Source organism: Elephantulus edwardii, unplaced genomic scaffold, assembly GCF_000299155.1.
Source record: "Elephantulus edwardii isolate Elephantulus edwardi_28Jun2011 unplaced genomic scaffold, EleEdw1.0 scaffold00037, whole genome shotgun sequence".
Taxonomy (NCBI): Eukaryota; Metazoa; Chordata; class Mammalia; order Macroscelidea; family Macroscelididae; genus Elephantulus; species Elephantulus edwardii.
In genome coordinates, this window is record NW_006399787.1 from 13,151,915 (window position 1) to 13,158,982 (window position 7,068).

Sequence of the window (7,068 nt, forward strand, 5' to 3'; positions counted from 1 at the left end):
TCACCCCATTGCCTTTTTGCCTACATCATTTTAGAGAAATCAGCACTTAATCTTAATGAGATACCTTTATATTTGATACTTTGCTTTTTTTGAGTGACTCTCAAATTCTTTCTTGATCTTTGGTTTTGGAAATCTTAATTATGTCTTGCTGTTTCTCTCTTAGATGGGGTATCTTTGAAGATATTTGGAAAGTTAAAATCTTGTCTTTCATAATATCTGGAAAGTTTTCTGCCACCATTTCTTCAAAAATTTTTGTCTGGACTTTAATTCCTTCTGGAATTCCCATTATTTTCATTGTTTCTCTTGATGGTGTCCTGAAAAACCGTTACATTCTGTTCAGTTCTCTTTCTTCTCTCCACGTGTTCTTCAAAATGTGTAATCTCAACATTGTCTTCTATTTCACCACTCTTTCTTCCATTGCTTTGATCACACTTGCACGTTCTTCTATGGTGCTGTTTATTTCTGCTGTTTTATCTTAAATCTCTGTAATGTCTTACTGGTTTTTATATAAGGTTTCTAGTTCTTTCACATGAATTTTTCATTTTGTTCTTGTGTTGTTTCCCCAAATTCTTCTAAAAATTTTTCCATGTTTTCCTTTAGTTCACTGAGAAAACTTAGTATTTTTTTGACATCTTTGTTGGGAATTTAATAATGATATATGCCTGAAATATTAGGCGTGTTTTTTATTGGAGAATAAACAGAAAACATCCACTTTCCTGATGATTCTCAAACCTCCATACCTTTTACAGTTCCTTCCAGAATTTTCTTATAATCTTTCTGTTCATCAGAGTTAAGTGAAGTAGCGATCTCTGAGACAATCCCTCTTCTCCCCTGCTGCTAGATGAAGTTCCAGAATCGATAGTCCTGACTGATGGCTTCACTTGATCTCTGCTGCCCCCTACTGGCGTAGACTTGGAGAAACTGGAGGGCTGGATCACGCTGGAGGATCTCTGGTTAGTGTCATTCCATGTGCGATGGCCTGCTGTTGAAGTTGCTTATGTGTGGCGCCTGCACTCCGGGCAAGGGAATGTTCATTCCAGCACCGATCCCCAAAGCGGCACCGCCCTTGAAGGAAGTACTGACATGGCAATGGAGACAGTTTGCCACCGAGCCAACTTCACTTTGCACACCCAGGAACAGTCTCCTATGAGACAATTTTTCTATGAGGATATTCAGGATCCTAGGTTAAGGATGCTTTCCTCCAGAAAGGATTTACATTTATACCTGTTGTGTGCCAAAGTGCATACAAGGCTATCGTCATTCTAATTCAAACCACAGCCCATCATGAAGATAAAACTGTGTTTACAAATTCTTAGAGAAGAATATTATTCTTGTTGTAGTCTGCTTAAAGTCACTGACATATCTCAAGAAGTACCAGACGATCAAGAGCCAGTGCTAATGAAGGAAGAAGTTCAAGCTTCATTAAAGGCATTGAAAAAAAAATGGCCTAGGGATCAATGAGATAACAATTACCTTGTTTCAAATGACAGATGCAGCCCTGGATGGGCTCACCAATCTACATCAGGAAATTTGGAGGACAGTACTGGCCAACTTATTGAAGAGATCCATATTTGTTCCCATTCCTGAGAAAGATGATCCAAAAGAATGCAGAAATTATTGATAGATAGGAAACTGCCAGAAGTTCAAGCTGAATTCAGAAGAAGACATGGCGTCAAGGATATTATTGCTGATGTCAGATGGATTCTGAGTGAGGGCAGGGAATATTACAATTAAATGTTGAGCACAAGAAAGTGTTCTGGGATCCCCATTCTTCTCAATGTTAGCCACAATTTGTTGTGATTCACACAGTCAAATGCTTTTGCATAGTCAATAAAACACAAATAGACATTCTTCTGGTACTCTCCTTTCAGCTAACATCCATCTGACATTGGCAATGATATCACTAGTGCCATGGCCTCTTCTAAACCCAACTTGTAATTCTGGCAGTTCTTTGTCCATATTCTCTGCCTATTCCAGTTGATTTTGGATATATATCTGAATAATAGTCATCTTAACATGTCTCCTTTGTATGAATATGGAATGGATCCTATCACTCACAAACTGTACTTTTAGATCTTGAATGGTCTTTTATGAATAACTTGATTCTTCTTCAGAAGCCAAAACAAAAGGAAGAGAAGCCAAAGTAAAGAGCTGAACAGAAGATTCTAAAGGGTGACTTGAGATGACAAAGCAAAATATTATAATGAAAGGTGTAAAGTGTTGGAATCAGAGAACAAAAAGAGAACTATCTCTGCATTTCTCAAGCTTAAAGAACTGAAAAGGAATTCAGGCCTTGAGTTTTAACACTCAAAGGTAAAGAGAGATGGTGAAAGAGATGAAGATTCCCCCACCAGATAGACTGACACAGTGAGTACAGCAATGGGCTCAAAGATGTCAGTGTTTGAGAGGATTGCATAGGACAGGAGAGGGTTCAGATCTGTTGTCCATTGGGTCTCTCTGACTTGTGTTTGACTCAGTAGGACCTAACAACAACAACAACAGTGATAAAAAGCTGTACTGCCAGCCCGAAGTCATGTGGTTCGAATTCACCAGTTGCTCCATAGGAGAAAGCTAGGCAATCTCCTCCCAATTGGAGGGCCATCTGTGGATTGGTTCTGACTTGATGGGCGTTATTATTGTTAGGTGCCATCAAGTCAAGTACAACACATACTGACCCTATGAACAACAGATCTGGACCCTGTCCCATCTTTCCTAATATATTAGAGCCCACTGCAGCAGTCACTGTGAAAATCCACCTAGTTGATGGTCTTTCTCTTGTTTGCTAACCCTCTACTTTTCTGAGCATCATGTCCGTCTCCAAGGAATAGCCCCTCCTAGCAATATGCCTGAAGTATGTGAGGTAAAGCCTCATCATCCTTACCTCCAAAGAGCACTCTTGCTGCACCCTCTGCAAGACATATTTGTTTCCTCTTTTGAAAGTTCATGGGATGTTCAGTGCTCTTCTCCAACACCACAGCTCAAAGGCAACAATTCTTCTTTTGTCATCCTTATGCTTTCTCAGCTGCATAGCAAGTGAACGGAAAGACCATGGCCTGAATCAGACACATTGTAGTCTTCAAACTGACATCATTACTTCTTAATAATTTGGAGAAGTTCCTACCTGCAGACTTCCCAGTTCAATGTGTCTTCTTATTTCCTGATAATATTGGATCCAAGTAAGATGAAATTGTTGACAGTTTCAATATTTTCTCCATATATCATGATGTTGCTTATTGGTCTAGTATTAAGAATCTTTGTTTTCTTGATATTGAGATGCAATCCATATTGAAGGCTGTACCCTTTGATATTCTGCAACAAATGCTTGAAATCCTTCTGACTTTGAGCAAGCTACGTTGCATCATGTGCATAATGCAGGCTATTGATGAGTCTCCCTCCTGATGCCACATTTCTCCTCACAGTATCTAGCATCTTGAATAATTTGCTCAGCATACAGATCGCTTAAGAGAGAGAATACAGCCCTGACATACTCCTTTCTTAATTTTAAACCATTTAGTGTTCTCTTGCTCTGTTCTCACAACAGCCTCATGGTGTAGGTATATTTAGCATGATTGAGTGCTGTGGATTCTCCTTCTTCTCAATGTTAGCCATAACTTGTTTTTATCCACACAGTCAAATGCCCTTGCATAGTCAATAAAGCATAAATATACAGTCTTCTGGTATTCTTTACTTTCAGCCAAGATCTATTTGAAATCAGCAATGATACCACTGGTCCCACGGCCTCTTCTAAATTCTGCTGGAACTTCTGGCAGTTCCCTATTTATGTATTGTTCTAGCCATTTTTGAATGATCTTCAGCAGCATTTTGCTTGCATGTGATATTAATTATATTTTGATTGTTTCCACACTCTGTTGGGTAAACTTTCTTGGGAATGGGAACAAATATGGACCTTTTCCAATCCATGGGCAAGACAACCGTCTTCCAAATTTTCTAGTATTGACTACTGATCACATGTAGGAATACATCTGTTATTTGAAACCAAATCAGTTGGTACTCCATCGATTCCTGGGGCCTTATTTTTGTGCCAATGCCTTTAAAACAGCTTCTACTTCCTCCTTCATTACCATTGGCTCCTGTTCATATGGTACTTCCTGAAATTTTTGTGTCAATCAAAAGGACCAAACTCACTCAGCATTTCTTAAGCTCAAGGAACTGGAGAACAAACTCAAACCTAGAGTTGCAATACTTAAGGATGCTTTGGGCAGAATATTAATTGGTCCAGGAAGCATTAAAAGAAGATGGTATAAAAAAAATAAAAATAAAAAAAGAAAGAAGAAGATGGTAAGAGTATACAGAGTCATTGTACCAAAAGGAATTGATGGATACAGAAGAATTTCATAACAACATATGAGCAAGAGCCTATGGTGATGAAGGAAGACGTTCAAACTGCTCTGAAAGAATTGGCAAAAAACGAGGCCCCAGGAATTAGTGGCATATTGACTGACATATTTCAACAAACAGATGCTGCCCTGGGTGTGCTCCCCAAGTTGTGTCAAGAAATTTGGAGGACAACCACCTGGTCTACTGACTGGAAGAGATCTATATTTGTTTCCATTCCAAAGAAAGGTGATCTGACAGAATGTGGAAATTATCAAACAGTATCATTGATATCACATGCAAGGAAGATTCTGCTGAATATTATCCAAAAACACCTGGGATGGCACATCAACAGAGAACTGCCTTAAGTGCAGGCTGGATTTAAAAGATGCTGGGGCACTAGGAATATTATAGCTAATGTCAGACGGATTTTGGCTGAAAGCAGAGAGTACCAGAGGCATGTCTATCTGTGCTTCATTGACTATGCAAAGGCATTTGACTGTGTGGATCACAACAAACTATGGCTGACTCAGAAGAATGGGAATCCCAGAACACTTGACTGTGCTTATGCAAAACCTGTACTTGGACCAGGAGGCAATCATCAGAACACAGGAAGGAAACACTGCGTGGTTCAAAATTTTCAAAGGGTGTGTGTCAAGGAATGTCCTATCTCCATATCTTTTCATTCTGTATGCAGAACAGATTATCCGGGAGGCTAGGCTCTATGAGGAGAAGTGTGGCATCAGGACTGGAGGTAGACTCATCAACAATCTGTGTTATGCAGATGACACAACCCTGCTTGCTGACACTGAGGAGGACCTGACGCGAATGGATTGGAGCTCAACATCATGAAAACAGATTCTCACCATTGGGCCGATTGACAGCATCATGATGGATGATGAAGAGATTGAGATTGTTGACAGCTTCAGTTTGCTTGGCTCTACAGTCAACACTCTTGGTACCAGCAGCCAGGAATTTAAAAGACGAATTGCATTGGGAAAGTCTGCTGTCAGAGACCTCTCTAAAGTACTGAATTGCAATGATGTCATTCTGGAGATGAAGGTGTGCCTAATAAGGTTCATGGTCTTTGCAATAACTTGATATGCATTAGATAGCTGGACAATGACTAGGGATGATAGAACAACAGCTGATACCTTTGAGCTGTGGTGCTGGAGAAGAGTAGGAGAACAAACAAGTTTATCCTGGAGAGGGTGAAGTCAGGCTGCTCCTTGGAGGCAAGGATTCTGAAGCTTCATGTGACATTCTTTGGACATGTTGCAAGGAGGGACCAGTCCTTGAAGAGGGACATCATGCTTGGGAGAGTGGAGGGATAGCAAAGGAGAGGAAGACTCCTTATGAGATGGATTGATTTTGTCACTGGGGTAATGGGGATAGGTGTGTCAGAGACAATAAGATTGGCAAGGGGTAGAGCAGGGTTTAGGGCTGTTGTACATAGGGTCACTATGAGTTGCAGGTGACTCAATGGCACATAACAACAACAAGAACAGCAGCTAGTATGATACTTCCTGAAATTTTTCAGTCTCAATTCTTTCTGATACAGTGACTCTATGCATTTCTTCCATCTTCTTTTGATGCTTTCTGGATCATTTAATATATTGCCCATAATATCTTTCAGTATTGGGACTCAAGGCTTAAATTTATTTTTCAGTTCTCTCAGCTTGAGAAATTCAGAGCGAATTCTTCCCTTTTTATTCCTCAATTCCAGCTCTCTGAACATTTTGTTATAATACTCTGCTTTGTATTCTTGAGGTACTCTTTGAAATCTTCTATTCAGATATTTTACTTCAGCATGTTTTCTCTTTGTTTTGCCTTCTCAATGCTCTAGTGCAATTTTTAGAGTCTCTTCTGACATCCATTTTGGGTTTTTCTTTCTCCTCCATCTTTGTAATGACCTTTGGCTTTCTTCTTGGATGATATCCTTAATATTATCCCATAACTTATTTGGTCTTTGATCATTGGTGTTCAGCACTTCAAAGTTCATTGACTTTATGGGACACAACAGCATAATAGCTAACAAAGGACCTCTGGTGGCCTAGTCAGTAAAGGGTTTCACAGCCAATCTCAAGATGAACAGCTCGAATCTGTAAACTTTCCAGATTGAAATAGGCAATTTTCTTCTGAGTGACTTACAGCTTCTGAAAGCTGGCTGAAGGATTAATCATCATCAGTTCTAACTTGATGGCAATGAATTAGTTTTGACTATGAATAGCTTATGATCTTGAGTATTTCTTAATGTGTTTTTTAGCCATCTGAATGTCTTCTTTGGGGATGTGTTGACTCATATCCTCTTCCTAGTTTGTAATCAAGTTGTTTGTCTTTCTCATTAAAGTGTTTTGTAACTCAGTCATCTTTTCCTCTTTGATGTGTTGAGATTTTCTATACATTTTTTGAGATGTGTCAATGTGTCTTTCTGAAGTATTTTCCTCTCAGTGTGTAGGTTCTTTTTACTCTCTTGGAACATTCTTTTGAATCACAAAAGGACTTAATTTTTAGGAGGTCCCAGTCTTTGAGTTTATCTTCTGTTGATTGTGCATTTTCAAATATACTTGGTAGTTAGTTTATGACATTAATTAGAGATCCAAAGTTTTTCCAAAGAAAGGTGACCCAACAGAGTGTGGAAATTATCAAACAATATCATTGATATCACATGCAAGCAAGATTCTGCTGAAAATTATCCAAAAATGTTTGGAACAGTATGTCAACAGAGAACTG